Source organism: Sminthopsis crassicaudata, chromosome 5 (assembly GCF_048593235.1).
Source record: "Sminthopsis crassicaudata isolate SCR6 chromosome 5, ASM4859323v1, whole genome shotgun sequence".
In the NCBI taxonomy this organism is placed as follows: domain Eukaryota; kingdom Metazoa; phylum Chordata; class Mammalia; order Dasyuromorphia; family Dasyuridae; genus Sminthopsis; species Sminthopsis crassicaudata.
This window is the reverse complement of record NC_133621.1, coordinates 295418873-295436442: the sequence shown is the minus strand read 5'-3', so window position 1 is coordinate 295436442 and position 17570 is coordinate 295418873. Positions and strand designations below refer to the sequence as shown.

Here is a 17570-nt window from a genome sequence, read left to right as displayed (position 1 = left end):
ATTTTATTCATATAAATTCATATAAGTCTTTCCATACTTTCCATACTTTTCTGAAATCAGCTTCCTACATACTTTTGCATAATATTTCTCTCTTACAAGTCTTTTTTTGAAACATGTAATAGCCCACTTTTATGTCTTTCCATTATTGTCATTATTGTCTGCTGTGATTTTTTTCTCCTGAGATCATGTTTATCCATGAATGGCAGGCATGGAACAAGAGTGCAAAACTATTGGCACTGTTTAGCAATAGAGAATAGTTTGGAAACTTTGAAAGCATTGTTCCATTTTTCAGTTGCAATCCAAGCACTCTGTTATTATTTCAGTTTTTTTCTCCATTCATCCTCTAAGTATATTTCCTATCTAAAGATACCTGTACCAATGAGCTAACTCAATTGGCTGCTTACCCAACTGCATGGCACAACCTGGACGCAGCATCCTTCATTCACTTGGATGTTTAACTATATGTTGCTAAGCCAATCTATCTCGAGTGTCTCTGGATCTCATTGTAGAAGCTCTGTAATGTTTCATGACTTAAGAAGTTCTGCCTAATGTCATCTGCCCATAGGAAAATCTAGAGGTCTTCGTTGTCTACAGAAAATTCTTCCATTTGGATTTGAAAAGAAGCATTTAAAAATTGAGAATGTAATCTTCAGCACCAACTCCGAGGATGTAAAACCAAGCTCATGGTGTGGTGGAAAGAGGATCATAGATTCAGAGTTGGAAGCAACCTCAGAGCAATCTAGTCTTACTCCTTTATTTTAATGGATTAAGATATTGGAGATACAAGTTTGGAAGGTGTGGGTTCAAGTCCAATTTTGGATCTCTTGCTGACTCTATGACCTTGAAAGTCTCTTCACTACTCATACCAGGAAATTCTAAGATTATAATCTTAGGTGTTCACTTTTATCAGAAGGTGGGACAGCAGGTGGCGCAGTGGATAGAGCACCAGCCCTGAATTCAGGAGGACCCGAGTTCGGATCTGGTCTCAGACACTTAACATTTTCTAGCTGTGTGACCCTGGGCAAGTCACTTAACCCCAGCCTTTAAAAAAAAAAAAAAAAAAGAAAAAAGAAAAATGGTGAGCACTTTTATCAGAAGGAGTTTCCTCATTTAGAGTTCCCTTTATCAGTAAAGTCATTTATCTCATGTTTCATTTTCCCACTAAAATAAAATTCTAAAAATAAAGACCCATAAATATTCTTGCAAAGAGAATAGGATTCAAATCTACACCAGTTCCTATCAATCTATATTAGGGTCAAAGATTTTTAGCTAGATGTAATTTAGGGGTCATCCAACTTAAATTCTTCATTTTATAGAGCCAGAACCCGAAGTTTAGATATATAGTGACTTGTCCAAGTTCTTACAGTATGTGACAGGAAAATTGTTTCAGGCCAAGATCTCTGATTGCAAGACATTTCTCCTGTATATACTTTGGGCTCTTTCCCATCCCTTCTCTGAAGTGGATTACAAGCTCCATGAGGGCACAGATGGTCCCCTGACATAATAGAATGACTCATAATCATTACTTGATTGATTTATAATCATTGAAAGAAGAGAGAAATCAAGGAATTGGGTCAACTAAGGCTTATATTACCAGTGTTGGGCTGACTGCTTTGGACTCAGACATGAGCAACATGTTTAGGAGATGTTTGCTCCTCATCCTTCCAACAAAGCAATTAGTCAGGCAGGGGCTGTTGTTGGAGGATTGAGAGGGGTCATGGGTGGGGAGAGGTAAATTTTGTTTTACTTGCTTCTCCAGCTCAATGAATGAGTTTTTCTCTTCATTTTTAATTTTAAAGCAGTCACCTTATAATGAGAAACAGCGCTGCTTTTGGAGTTCATCTTTTATGTCTCCTACACTGGCTTCCCCACTGGGACTTCAATAATGTATCATTTGGTGAGATTGCAGAATTCTGGGCATGGTGGAGGAACCTTAGGGTTGTCCTTCGGTGGTTAAATGGAAATGAGTTCTTGTAGGCCTGGATTCAAAGACCTTTTTACTTTGTCCATGGCTAGGGAGACAATGTTACGAGGTACGATGCTGACCTTGGAGATGTGAAGAGCTAGCTGCATCGCTTAATTTCCCTGAACTTCAGTTTCCTCATTTGTAAATCAGAAGTCATAATTATAGCCAATTCATACATTTGCATCCCACATTCTCATTATTTTGAATTTTTATATATATTTCATAGAAACATAATATGCATATGTTCTTTCCATTGATAGAATGTGAGGTCCTTAAAGACGGAAATTGTTTCATTTTTGCCTTTGTAACTTCAGTGTTTACCATAGTGCTTATGCATGCTGTTGTTCAGTTACTCCATTTGTGGTTTTCCTGGCAAAAATACTGGCCATTTTCCTTCTCCAGCTCTTTTTACAGATGAGGAAATTGAGGCAAACAGGTGAAGACTTGCCCAGGGTTCTTCAGTTAGTATCTGAAGCCATATTGAGCTCAGAAAAATGAAACTTCTTGACTTTAGGCCTGGCTCTGTTATCTGCTGCACTTGTTTATATAAAATAGGTGCTTAATTAATGCTTATTGATTGATTAGATAAGAGAGGGTATGACATTGTGCAAATCTTAAAGAACCATTTAAATGTCAATAATTATTATTTTCATCCTTTTCTTGCTCTTTCCCATCTTTTCCAAAGAAGTTCAGAAAGAAAGTCCTGAGATAAACCATTATCTGGCTGTTTTCCTGTGTTTGATATTCTATAGACTCCTAAGAGATAAAATAACTATATTTTATAGATGAATAAAATATCAGGTTATAAATTCACCCTCCCTAGGTTCCCTGAAAGCTTCCATGCTTCAAGTCCAATATGAGACAGGATGATGGATACTTCATTCTGTTCCCATGATGAGCTCTTCTGCTAGGTCTCTCTATATTTTGAAGGCCTTTGTAAGTTGGAAAGCATAAGTGTTTGTTTGGCAATAAGGTTTTATGGACCAATGTTTTGTCTGGACTGTTGTAGGTAATAGTTTGGTCTGAGATAACTGATTGGTTGCATTTTCAAAGATATTTTAAGGCTGAATTGGTACTACATGGGGATTTGTTGGAGAGAAGAGAGTGGAGACAGAGACAAAGAAAGTTTTGATATAAAATCATTGCCATTAAATCATGTCTTGTGAACTATTCCATGGATGCTAAATTTTTACAGCCTGGTGATGTGCTGTAGTTTCTAACATTTCCTTAGATTATCTATGTTAATCTTTTAATCAAGGATCCTTAAAAACAATCCTTCTGTAATTACCCCATGGCATTGGTGCAATCTCAAATTATTACCATAAACACCTCCATTTCCACAAACAAATCCTTAGAGTTTAGTTATTTCTTTATTATTTTTCTTACATATTATTGGTGGAGACAATGAAATGACCTCTTTGACACCATTTTTTTCATCTTAAAAAAGTTTCATAGATTCTATTTGGAGGGAAATAATTTTGTCACATTTGATAAACTCCAAACCTCTCTGCAGGTCTTCAGTGGCTCTTTGAAGTCGCCTTTTCATTATAGTAATTTGTTCTTATCTTTATTTCTAGTTATTTTCTTTTCATGGTAAGCTTGCATATACAGTTTTGTGGAAGAAGTGAATTTTTTTTTTTTATAATCAAATACTGAGGAAAAGTCTACTTGTTCATTATGATTATTGCAATCTCAACCTTTGAAAAATACTAGTTGTTTATATCTAATATAGAAATATGATTTATATGATTATACATTTATAATCTATATCAAATTGATTGCCTTTCCAATGGGTTCCAATGGATGAGAGGGTGAGAGAGAATTTGGAACTTAATTTTTAAAATGAATGTTGAAAATTGTTTTTATGTAATTCAGTAAAAATAAAAACACTAAAAAAAATACTCGGTGTTTAGTATCATCAGTATGGATTCATACTCATTGGTTTCATACTGTTAAACACAAAATAATATTTCAGAATTCAAGTTTAAATATGTTTCATTCCTTTTCAAACTCATTTGAGATATTTGTGTTGCTTTTGCCATCATTTTAAAATAAAATTTGTTTTATGAATTTTTAAAAATTATATTCCCTTACTCTTGTTGAGTGGGAAAATGATGATGCCATTGACAAAAAGCCGTTCCCTTTAACTGGGGAAACATGCTTCTGGTTTTGATATGAGATAGTAATGGTGCATGAAGAAAGTATTCATACTCTAAGTTAATTGCATGTGTTCTCTCTCTTTTAGTACTACCAGCACAGGCAGTTCTGCTATTACAGGACATGTACATCTCCTTTCCAAGAAGTTCTGTTCTATGCAGAATCAAGTCATAAAAATACAGCATTTCTGAAATGGCCTAAGGATACAGTGCTCAAAACTTTGTTAGTGACATATATATATATATGTATATATATATATACATATATATATATACATATATATATATATATTATATGAGACAGAGAGAGAGAGAGAGAGAGAGAGAGAGAGAGAGAGAGATGGAGAGAGAGATGGAGAGACAGAGACAGAGACAGAAAGAAAATAAAGAAGAAATGGAAGAAAAGAAAGTGAAAGGAGGGAGGGAGGGAGGAAGGAAGGAAAAGAAGAAGTAGGAATCTAATAAAATGGTATCATAGTTTTATATTAAGAAATTATTTAGAAATACATAGACTAAAATAAATAGTGACAGTCTACTTAGTCTTCTACGCCTTTGTCCAATTACTCACTTTCTCATGATCTTCTCCAGTTATCTGGAATCATGGTAATAGCATTTTACCTTGAAATATCCCTAAGATTTGTTTATGGAACTGGTCATTAGAAAAATTATAGCTTGTAAGTTAGTATGAAGCCAGGAAGGGTTTTATCATCATCATCATCATCATCATCATCATCATCATCATCATTATTATTATTTATTCTCCCTTTTTCTCCTGAAAGAAATCAAATTGCTCATAAACAACCTTGAAATTAGAGATGTGCTCAAATTGTTCTCTATTATATTAGTCACTTTGGAAAAATTCTAAACAAAGTGTTCAAAACAACTGTTATATCAGAACTGACTCTTTTTTCTAAGATGCGGAATATTGGTATTTCTTCGTTGTATTCCTTGCCAACTTGAATATTAGGGTGGCTTTGAGTAGATTTCAGATAATCAGATGTTCTCCCATCTATTTCTTTGACTCAGAAAAAAAATTGATCACTTAACTTAGATCTTAATCCAATTGTTGGTATTGTCAGAGTCCAACATGTTAACCTATCTGTCATAGGCTCAAGGCACACTAAGTTCCCAGTATGCATGATGTTTGTGAGCATTTATCAGATTTGCTACTGTCCTTTTTCATTCATGGAACAGATCACAAACTTCATGTTATCATTATTATTAATATTAGGGAGAGACTTTTTAAAAAACTGATTTTACTGCTATAGGTCAGTATTTTAAAAGTCTTTTTTAAAATTTTATTTATTTGCTGAGTCTAATAAAGTTGTTTAGTATAATGAAAATTGAAATAATTACTCAGGATTATACAGTCAGTATATGTTGGAGATGTGTCTTGAACCTGGCTCTTATTGTTGACTCTAAAGTAAGTTTTCTAGAATTCACTACATTATGCTACTTCTATTTTTAATAACATAATATTACTATTTATTATTGCCTCCCTTATTTTTTGTATTCAAGACCAGCATTGGCTTGGTCTCAACTTTGTGTGTGTGTGTGTGTGTGTGTGTGTGTGTGTGTGTGTGTGTGTGTGTGTGTGTGTGTGTTGGAATGAAGGAAACCATTTGTGTAGGTAAGGATTCTTTTCATAAATATTCATGAAAAAAAATCAGAACTCTCCCTCCAGAATTTGAAATCCTGCCTTAATAGATGAAGCTCAGTGAAAGACCAGAAGCTTTTCTTAAAGATCAGTGAATTAGGGAGAATGACTAGCATTTCCTATTTCCATAAAACTTTAATAGCTTACAAGGATATTTAGACCCATTTTACACACTGGGCTATGGAGCCACAGTTAGAAAGTAATGTAGCTGGAACTCAGCTGTTTGTTTTACTAATACTTTCTCCATTCTATTTCTTAGCACTACTGTTTCAACAAAAGATACTTTCATCCCTTTTGTTGGAAAAGTGGGGGACTATGGGTGTGAAATGTTGCATGCATTCTCAGGTGTGGCTATGTTAGCTATTGTTTAGTTGTTGTTTTTGTTGTTGTTGTTGTTGTTGTTACAAAGGAAGATTTATATCAGAATTAGAGGGGAGAGAGTCTGTTGTCAAGTAATTATGATATAAAAGCAAAAGACTTATTTTTTTTAAAGCAGGTTCCTATTGGTAAAGGGCTGATGAAATCAGGGACATGGAAGAGAAAGTAGGCCACAGTTCCAGAACTGACTCTCTGCTCTAATTCTCCTCCTTTTCTTTTTGTGTTTCTGTTATGGACTTGCTCTAGGCCATAGGTGAGTTAGGGAGAAGGAAGGAGAAAGCCAAGAAGGTGAAGTCTGAGTTCTTAGGCCAGTACAGAGTGTGTGAGGTAATGCTTGAATATAATTTAATAATATTTCTGAACAACTCCTTCTTTGGGCATTTTGTAAATTGTGTTTCTCTTTTTGGATTGATTTCATTTATTTATTTATCTTGTTTTTTTTTTTTTTTTCTGTTGTAAGTCTTATAACTTTTTTGTTTGTAAAGTTTTATAAAAAATATACTGACCATCTCAGAATTTTATGAATATAACAACAATGAATATAATAGGGATTTTTTTTAAATTTTAAAGTGAGGGGAAGTTTGGTATAGTAGACAGCTAGATGGCACTAGAGTACACAAGTCTAGAGTCAGCAAGCTCATCTTCATGAGTTCAAATCTGGCCTCAGACACTCACTAGCCCTGATTTCACCTTAGTTTCCTCATCTGTAAAATGAGCTGGAGAGGGAAATGGCAAACCCCTTCAGTATTTTTGCCAAGAAAATCCCCCAAAGTCATGAAGAATCAGATATGAGTGAAAACAACTAAAAAAAAAATGTGGATTGATGGCTGGCCTTGGGATTGGGAAAAAACTGGGTTTGGATCTGCCTCTGATTCACATCAGTTGTATATAAATAACCTTTATGAGGCTCAATTTCTCCTATTTGTAAAAATGAGTGGGTAGGACTAGATGATCTCATTAAATCACTTAAATTAAATTAAGCTTAGATCTTTGGTTTCCTCATTAGTAAGATGTGAAAAATGATAGCATCTGTATCGCATTTCTCTTTCTCCCCCCTTCCTTCTTTTTTTCCTTTCCTTCCCATTTCTCTTTCTCTCCCTCCTTTTCTCTCTCTTTTTTCCTTTTCTCTCCTTTCTCCTTTCTCTTCTTCCTCTTCCTTCTGTTTATTTCTCTTAATTTAAGACCTTTTGAGGATTTTTAACATGGGGTCCATGAACTTGTTTTAAAAAATATTTTGATAGCTACCTTTCGATATAATTAGATTTCTTTGTAAACTTATGTGTTTTATTTTATGTACTTAAAAATAAGATTCTGAGAAGGGAGTCATCTGCTTTTCTAAACTGAATGTCAGAAGGGTGTATTTAGAACACACAAAAAGTTAAGAAGCCCCTAATTTGGTGATCTCATCCAGTTGTACTTGGATTCCAGTTTAGCCTCTGAGCCTTAGTAGCCCTGTGACCTTGGACATGTTACTTAACCTACTCTAAACCTCTGTCAAAGGAAAAGGTTGGGCTAGATGGTCACTAAGGGCCTTCCTAGCTCTGTGTTTCTATGATTCTTTGACTAAGAATGTATGTTTTGACTGGGAAAGAGAGAGTCTTATTAAAGCCAGTCTAACCCTGAGAATGGTAATATAGCTTGGAGTGATGTATTGTGATCCTGTTGGATTAGCCAGTACCACCTGGAGAAATTTGGATTTAACACACTTGGCCCATCACTCAAAGCAATTTGATTGAAATCTCTGTAATAAAGATTAGTACCTACTAGTTGAGTGACCTGGGATCTATAGGAATGGAATAAAACTGAAATAGCGGATGATAGCTCTCAGCCCAGTCTGTCAAGTTTTGTAGCTGGATATGACACCATATTGACAAATGGGTCCCAAAAGATCTTTTGGTTTTCTAGGAAAAAGGAAATTTATTGCCCAATGAATCAAAGGGTCATAGAATCTCACTCTTGGAAGAGGATATTAGAGATGCAGCATAGTATAAAGAGGGAAGGGGGAAAAGTGATTTTGATTTTGCGAGATTTGGGATTATATTCTAGCTCCATCTACTAGTTAGCTATGGATGGGGTTTTCAGGAAGGACAAGTACTTTTAGTGTTTTGCTAAGCCTTTTGCAGGGCTGTTCATCCATCATTGGTATACACCTGACACTAAACTCTCACCTGTGATTCCCAGAAGCCATAGCATGTATAGCAGGCCCATGGTGGTCAAACTGTCTTGGCAGACTGGTTTGAAAGTACCCGACAGGCATGAAACTTGTCAGTGAGTTAGGGGGGGTATCTAGCATGTAAAAACTTCCCCCAGCAGAGTAGAGACTTTGTTCCAATGGCCAGGAAGATGGCTGAATCAGGTGCTTGATCGGACACTGAAGATACCCAGGGCATCCATTGCATCCTGGGCCATCGCCAGTCATTTTGACTTTTGTTTTGCCCTTGGACTTGAATGACTCTGGAAAAGAAAACATGGTTCATGACTTTATGTAACTCTACCTCACTTAAATCCAATTCACATGAAAGTCAAGACATCAACCATGATATCCTTGGTCCTCTTCGAAAATGAAGGACAAAGCAACAGCAACTGTACCACTCTGTTTAGGCTTTACGTGATGCTGATTCTGGCTTCTGCCCAGGTCAGAGCTTCTGGCATCCTAGGAGGCAAGAGTCAATGTTTTTTCAAGTCTCCCATTTCATAATGTTTCCAGATTTTTAGTCCGTCTTTCATCCTGCAGCCCCCAGTTTGCAAATGGGCTGCATTCCAGAAGAACATTTGTAAGTCATTTGTTTGGAACTTGGAATACAGTTTCATTTTCCAGTGGAAACAATGTTATCAGTGTTTTTTAGGTTCCCAGGCTAGCCCACAAAAGCCTTTTTAACTCATCTGGTAGTTGAAATTTTGCACATTTGTTTAAAAAAAAAAAAGAAAATTAAGAATCAATACTGTTGCAGCACTAGTAATTAAAACTAGAAAAAACATGAGAATGAATAAGACAATAGTTTTTTTTTTTTTTTAATTATCTGGAATGCTGGTGCTTTGGGAAGAAACAGGTGTAAAAGGAAGAGATAATGGAGATTTGGGCAGAGAGGGATTCTTCAGACAGTTTCGGATCACATTCAAGTATATTATTATACTTTCTTTGTGACTTGTTTTACTTCCAAATTGATTACTTTTCCTTAATAATGTGAATAATTGGTGTTAAATAGGTTTGTTGACCATATGTAAGGTTGGGATCCCTCTCACAAAAGGGGGGGTTTAGGTTACTAGGTGAGAACTCAGGTTGTCTGGACAATGACAAGGTGAGAACTCAGGTTGACTTGATAGTTCTCTGGTTCAGATTATAAGAGGAGCAAGCTCATTGGTTGGAGTACTTCTTCCCAGAAGCCCTTGCATTATCCCACACCCATTCTCTGGGAGGATAAAAGAGGCAACATTGGGCCTGGACAAGCAGTCTGGACTGGGGAAGAACAAGAGCTGGAGGAGATTCAGAGCCAGGATTCAGGAAGAAGAAGAGGCTGGCTGGAGGCTCCAGAAGCCTCCCAAGAAGCCTGCTCATAGAGGAAAAGATTATACAGAAAAGAAACCTCCTCCCAAAGAAGGATTGCAACTGAGAGACAATCAGAACGTTATAGGGGGGAAAGAGGGATGACATAAAAGGGAACAAAAAGGAGGGAATTTCCCTTCTCCCACCTCTTCACCCTTCCCTGGGTAAGGTGAAGAAAAAAAGGAGTTAAAGGGGAGTTAAAGGATATTATATCTCTCTGCTATAGAAGGGGAATTATCTTAGAATGAGCAGTTAAAGAGGACAAAGTAGGAGGGAATAATTGCATGATTCCCCAAGTTTGGGGGAAGAAATAGGGTGATGGGGAAAGGTTCTATGTCAAGTCACCAGGTGGCAGTATTGGCCTAGGATAGCTTGGTTGCTGTCTGGAGAAGTTTTGAGCTGGACCAGGGAACTGGGAGACAATATTCTAACTGGTCATTCAGGACTAGAAAATGTTTGCATTGTCTACCTAGTTGGGTTTTGAGATTCTAGTTATGGCACTGATAGAATTTAAAACATATGTACTTGTAAATCTGTAGCTCCAGTTGTCTACAGTTGTAGACTGCTTGTCATTCCTTAAGATACATTCAACCTTGTTGCGTCTCAGCTTCTGTATTTATAAAATTAGGGAGTTGGAGCAAATATCCTCTCAGGTCCCTACTAGTTTTAAATCTATGCCTAAGTCTTTCATGCCTTATGAATAAAAATAAATAACTATAGTTCAAAGGAACCCAATGCTCTTGATTAATTTTGTAGCTTGTTAGTCTGTTCCTGAAACTCGGCATAATTTTAAGCAGTGAATTACCCTGACACCTACTAGAAGAGTGAATCCTCAGGAGAAACTCCCTCACACTCAGAAAATACATTTATTTTAACTTTTTTTTTTTCTTTTCTTAAAGAGTAATCTTATGTAGAGAGCAGTAATTGGAACCTTTGAGGAAGAATACACTTAAGTGCAATTCCAGGGTGGAGGGTGAGGGAGAGTCAATCCATTTAAATTTAGAGCTAACAATGATTGATTAAAAATGATATGTATTATCTCCTATTTAAATTCATAGAGCACTTTGCATTCATTCTCTTTTGTGAACTCATTTTTTGATCCTCACAACAACTCTGTATTTTAGAGACTGCAGAAACAAATTTTCCCATTGTGTAATTGAAGAAGCTAAGAGTCAGAGAAGAACACACTAAAGAGTGTTTCAGAATCTTATTTGCCTGGTACATAGAGTACCTGCAGTCATCAGTAAGTGTTTATTAATCAACTATTATACCAGGTACTGGTCTGAACACTAGGGATGCAAAGGAAGGGAAAAACAAAGCAGAAAACATTTTAAAGAGGAAAAGTAATACAGCTTTATTTCATTAGCTTTTGTTGCCTTTGTATTCCCATTGGGGAAACCCAGGATGAGGGATATAATAGGCATTTGGAAAATGCTTACTGAATGAATGAATGATGATGAAGAGAAGAGTTAATCCGTGGCAGAGGAGATCATCACTATATTTCCCCACCACTTAATTGTAATTTATTTTTTCCAATTATATGTAAAGATAATTTTCAACATTCACTTTTATAAGATTTGAATTCCAATTTTTTTCTTCCTTTCTTCCTTCCCGGGATCCTTCCCTTTCCCCTCCCCAAGACAGCAAGCAATCTGATGTAGGTTATAAATTGCAATCATATTACACATATTTCCATACTAGTCATGTTATATGACCACTTCTTTTAATAGCTCCTAAAATATGGGCATTTTAGTGACTTGTAGGCTTTAATTCTGGGATCTACAATAGAATATAGGTGGTCTTTGCTGTTCCTATATAATATTTAACCTCTTCAAAGATAATATTTTTGGTAGAATGGACTAGTTCATTACTTGTTGTAATTTATTGTTTTTGTTATTCTTATTATTCAGATTTTGGGTTACATCATTTCATTGTTTGGAACTCCTTGTATGGAAATTCTCTCCACTGATGCTGAGCAATAACTTCTAGAGTTCATAAAAATAGAAATAGCCTAAGATCAAGATGAGCTAAATGCTATGCTTATGGTCATGTAGCTAGTATATGTCAGAGACAGAGCTTAAAATGGGGATCTCTGTTTGCCTGGACTACATCCCTTCACCTCCATGAGATTCAGAAACCTCCTGTATTGAAAGGGGATAATAATACCCCTACTTACAGGTTTGATGTAAGGCTCAAATGAGTTCATAGGATCATAAACTCATAGATTTAGACCTAAAAGGGACCTCAGAAGGAACTGAGGCCCAAAGATTGAGGAACTGAATCTCGATCACAAAATAGGTAGTAAATATAGGAGCAAGAATTTAAATGAGGGTATAATAATCATAATCATAATTGGCAATGTTTTACCCATTTTATAGATAGAGAACCAGAGATTGAGGAAGCTTAGGTCTTGCCCCAGGTCACACAGGTGAACAAGTGAAGCAAGTGAGACTGAATCTCTGTCCATTGGGCCACTGAGCTGCCATGCTATTTCAATGAAGATATTAATAACTAGCATTTATGTAGTACCTATTATGTTCCAGTCACTGTTTTTTGTTGTTGTTCAGTCATTTCAACTCTTCATGACTCTATATTTGGTTTCCTTGGCAAATATAATGTTATGGCTTGCCATTTCCTTCTCCAGCTCATTTTACAAATAAGGAAACTGAAGCAGACAGGGTTAAGTGACTTGCCCAAGGTCACACAGCTTGTAAGTATTTGAGGTCAAATTTGTACTTGTTTCTTCCTTTGTCTAGACATGGAGCTCTGTCCATTGTACTACCTAGCTTCCGCAGGCACTGTATTACTATTTCATTTGATTCTTATAATAACCCTGAGAAGAGGTGCTGTTATTATCCCCATTTTACAATTGAGAAAATTGAGGCAGAGACCAAATGACTTGGCTAGGAACACGTAGCTATAAGCATTTGAAGGTGATTTGAAATTGGGTCATTCTGATTTCAGACCAAGTGCTCTCTCTACTTCACCTTTAGAAATGCTTTAGAAATGATAACGTGCTAGCTTTATACATGTCACATTCTCATAATTGCTTTAAATACGATTCCCTGTCAAATGTTTGAAGAGTTGAATCAAATTGTATCTTCTATCTCTTCTGTCAACTCTTCAGGTATGGAGCATATTTCCTTTATACCTTTTAAATGCTCTAGCTCAGCATAAAGAGACATTTAAGAAATACTTGTCAATTTAACTCTTTCACAAGAATGTGGGCTGGAAAAAATGTGATGAAAGGGAAAGAGGTCAATATTGCTGTTCCCTCTAAGTTTTCCAGCTCCATCCAGTGTGAATGTGTAGGAACACACATTCAGAGAGGGAGAGGAAGAGGGAGAAGGAGAGGGAAATGGAGAGGAAAAGGGAAAGAGAAAGGGAGAGGGAAGGAGGAAAAAAAGAAGAGGGAGAGGGAGAAGGAGGGAGGGAGGGGGAGAAGGGGAGAGAAGGAGAGAGGGACAGGTCCAAAGAGGAAGAGGGTGAGAGACAAAGAAGGAGGGAGAGAAAAAAAAGGAGAGAAAGGGGAGAAGGAGGAATAGGGAGAAGGAGAGGGGCAGGAATGGAAGGAGGGGGAAAGGGAGAGACAAAACACATATGCATTTTGATAGCAAAAACATTGAAATTGTGATATTTTCAGATTGGACCTGGGTTCAATCAGACAGTATTTATTTATTGAGTGCTCACCATGGCCACCATTGTGCCTAAAAAAAACAAAGCCCAGAAAGTCACTTACATTACTGTGTAGGTGGAAAGAGGAACCTCTTTTTTATTCTACAAGCAATTATAGTTATGCTAAACTAGGGGAGGAGGGGTATACAAAGTCAAGACAAAAATATTTCTTGCCTTCAAGGAGTTTTTTTTTGGGGGGGTGAGTGTATGTGGAAGAAAATACAGAGATGTAAAAATAATTCTTTGCTTTCTAAGGGTGGATGAGGATACAGCAGGTGCACAAATATGTAAATACCAGATAAAAGGGAAGAAAAAGAGGCTGAAAATACTGGGGTGATAAGGAAAGGTTCCCTGTTGGAGGTAATAGCTGAGTTGAACGAAGCTCCCTGAGAGCCAAGGAAAGGAAAGTTTTCTTTTTGCATATGGGAGAGGCTGGAGGGTAGGATACTGAACTTGGAAAATAGTGAGTAGACCAGTTTAGAAAGAAAAGCGCCTAAAAGGAAATCATGTAAAATGTATAAAAAGGGTGGCAGGAGACAGACTGTGAAGGCCTTTACTATCTGAATAAGTAATTTGTATTTTTTTCTAGAGGCAGTAAGTAGTCATTGAAGGTTCTTGGGGTAGGGGGAGTAATATGATCGACCTGTATTTTATGAAGATGCTTTTGAAAGATTGGTTGGAGAGGACAGTGACTAATAGTGTTAGCAGCAGTGAGGGCTTAAACCAGGCTGGTGGGGATACAGAAAGCAGGGGAGGGATGCATTGAAAATTGGGGAGGTAGACTTTACACATCCAATAGAAGAAAACTGCTGGTGTGATATAGAGTATGTGTCAAACAAAGTTCAGAGAAGGGATAATTAGATTTGGAGGTGGACCTTTGAACTAATTTCATTTAATCCTCTCATTTAACAGAGGAGAAGACTGAAGCCAGTATTATTAAATAACTGCTCTAGATCCATATATGTGACAGAACTGGCCTTAACCAAGGTCATCAATTTCTTTCTGGAAGAGAACTCCAAGTTCCCAATCCCCTCCTTTTACAGATGAGAAATGAATTTAAGGGACTTGTTTCAAGGTCACCCAGGATTAAAACAAAGTCTTCTGCCTCCCAGTCCAGTGATCTTCCCAATGAATTGTTCATTTTTCTCTAGGTCCTTGAACGCCTAATCCAGCGCCCGTCCCCATCATTACCCTGCAAGGGCCAGCACTGAACCTTGAAGGAGAGGCCAGCTTTGGTCAAGTGGACAGTTACTCCCATTCTCTATTATTCTGAAAATTGGCCTCATGCTAAATAGAAGGCTTAACTGATTACTGAGGAGCCACTTGGATTCCCTTGCTATGACTCAGTATCATGCACTGGAGAAATGCAAAAATTGCTGGAAGGTAATCTCTATTCTCAGCAGCATTGAGAAATGAGTCAGCTCTGTTGTGGTAAGTGAATAGATTGGGAAATGAGGACCAAGAAAACCAGAGAATGTGCTCCCTGAGGACTGGGCAAAGTCACAATAGGCAGTGGCAGAAGAGGCTCTAACTCTCCAACCTCCCTCCTCTCCCCACAAAAGACTCCCATCCCCTTCCATTTACCCTTGGGAGAAGGAGCTTCTACACCTGCAAACTCTCCTCTCGATGTCCTTTGTCCTTGGGGCCCATCTCTCCCCCTATTTTCCTAGAAAATCCATTTACAGAGGAGCTCAGGTGAATCAACTCTTCTTTTTTATGTTTCTTTTATGTTTCTTTTTTTACGTTAGTCTTCTCCTATTAGATTATAAGACCCCAAAAGGAAAGAACTGTCTTTTGCCTTTCTTTGTATCACCAGCATTTAACACAGCATCTGGCATGTAGTAGGTGCTTAATAAATGTCTATTGACTGACCCAGCTCCAAGACCTGCTCTAACATGGAACCTTCCCTGGATGATTTCCAGAGAGAAACCAACCTTTTATTTGACTGACCCGGTTCCAAGACCATTTCCAACATGGAATCTTCCCTCAATGATCTCCAACGAGAAGCCATCCCTTTCTTTGACTGACTGATCCTGCTAAGACCATTTCCAACATGGAACCTTTCCTGGATGATCTCCAAGGGGGACCCAAGTCACCTTTTTCTGAATTCTCTGGCCCTTTGTACCTTTCCTATATTCTTATCATCTTCCTCATTGGGTCCTATTTGTTCATATGTATGGTTTTTCTCCCTTATCAGATAATGAGGTCCTCAAGTCCAAATCCAACTAATCAGCAGCCATTTAATGCCTATTGTTTGTCTGGTACTGCATCCAAGCACTGAGCATCCACAAACAAAAGTGACCCAAATAACTGTGGATAACTTGTACCCATAATAAGTTACACATAGATAAATCATGATTTATGCAATGAAAATTCAAATGATATGTTGTGGAGTACTTTCTAAACTTTAAAGCACCATATAAAAGTAAATAGTAACATTAACTTAATGCTCTACAGTCTACCAACAGTCTGCCTACACTCTCGTTGGAGCCTCACAACATTGCTGTGAGCAATATAAGTTTTACATCCTAATTCACAGAAAGGAATCTCAGAGAATATAAATTACTGGCTCATTTAGGAGATATCAGAATTTGAACTCAACTCAAGAGTTGGAAGGCAACTCTTGATCTATCACATTTCCATATGTTATAGTTGGTATTTGTAGTATTATTTGCATTTTTTATTTCTTTATACTCTGCCATCCTTAGCGTTTTGCCCCACTTATACTTGACACTCAAATGTTTTCTCAATGAAAGCAATCAGCACTATTATTGCTAGTTCTTTTCTTGTATTACTTTGAATTTATAAATTGTTTTTTTTTTTTCCTTCTAAACAAAGAATGTAAGTCCTTACCTTGAGGGTAGGAGGGTTTTTTTTTTTGTTTGTTTGTTTGTTTGTTTGCTTGTTTTTTGTTTGTTTTTTGTTTTGTTTTGTTTAGTATCCACAGTACCTTAGCATCTTGCCTCACTCATACTTGATACTCAGTGAATGTTTTATCAATGAAAGCAATCAGCACTATTATTGCTATTTCTTTTCTTGTATTACTTTGAATTTATAAACTGTTTTTTTTCTTCTAATCAAAGAATATAAGTCCTTCCCTTGAGGGTAGGATGTGTATTGTTTAGTATCCACAGTACCTTAGCATCTTGCCTCACTCATACTTGATACTCAATAAATGTTTTTTCAATGAAAGCAATCAGCATTATTGTTGCTATTTCTTTTCTTGTATTAATTTGATTTTGTAAATTGTTTCTTTTTTTTTTTTTCTTTTAACAAAAGAATATAAGTCCTTCCCTTGAGGGTAGGAGCTGTTTTGTTTAGTACCCACAGTACCTTAGCCTCTTGCCTCACTCATACTTGATATTCAATAAATGTTTTTTCAATGAAAGCAATCAGCATTATTGTTGCCATTTCTTTTCTTGCCATTTCATTTATTTTGAACTTATAAATTGTTATTTTTTTCCTAATCAGAGAACATAAGTCCTTACCCCAAAGGTAGGAACTGCTATTTTGTTTGGTATTGATAGTATCTAGGCCGTCCTGAAAAAAGTAAAAGCTTAATAAATATTTGTCAAATTGATGCAACAGCAAAATACTCTCATCATAAATAAAGTATACTTTACAAGTTGTCTAGGTCAACTCTTTGAATTCACAGTTAAAGAAACTGAGACCTAGAAAAATGAAGTGCTTGATACCATAGGCATAGTATGAGAGAGAGCTGGAATTTGTGTGTTAAGTCTTCTTGATTCCATATCCAACATTCTTTTCATTGTGCTACAATGCTGCCAGATTGCTGGAATGGTCGATTAAACAGTGCCAACTTGTTTTATTGAAATTCTCCTTGTTTGGTGCTCTCAAAGTTCAGGCTAATCACAGGAAATAAAGGTAGAACAGAGTTTAATGAAAATGAAAATTCCTGCTCAGTTCTGCTAGTGGGGTAGAGGTGGGGGTGGGGGTAGAAGGAAGAATTGCACCTGTTGTAATATGTTTAATTTTAATGGGTTTAACATGAAAAGCTGAAGTAATATAATTAAGTGCACTTCATTATTGTTTAGTATTTGTAGAATGTGTTTGCCAAGGATTTTATTTACAGTTGTTAGTTATTTTCTTGTGACAAAGGCCAACATTGTTATTCACATTTTGCTGATGAGAAAGTTCTTTCTTCCTTGCTGATTTTCATTTTTCTTACTTTTT

At 36.6% G+C, this 17570-nt stretch overlaps 1 protein-coding gene across 4 annotated transcripts in view; it reads left to right on the top strand.

Annotated features, from left to right (window-relative positions):
* The window catches only part of LARGE1 (LARGE xylosyl- and glucuronyltransferase 1), a 577873-nt gene that overhangs the window by 29323 nt on the left and 530980 nt on the right, over positions 1–17570 (top strand). The window contains exon 2 of one of the 4 annotated variants that reach the window (XM_074271516.1): positions 14528–14807. The exons of the other annotated variants lie outside the window; for them this stretch is intronic. The gene's annotated coding sequence lies outside the window, so the exon portion shown is untranslated. The remainder of the gene's footprint in view (positions 1–14527; positions 14808–17570) is intronic. 4 annotated transcript variants of the gene reach the window in all.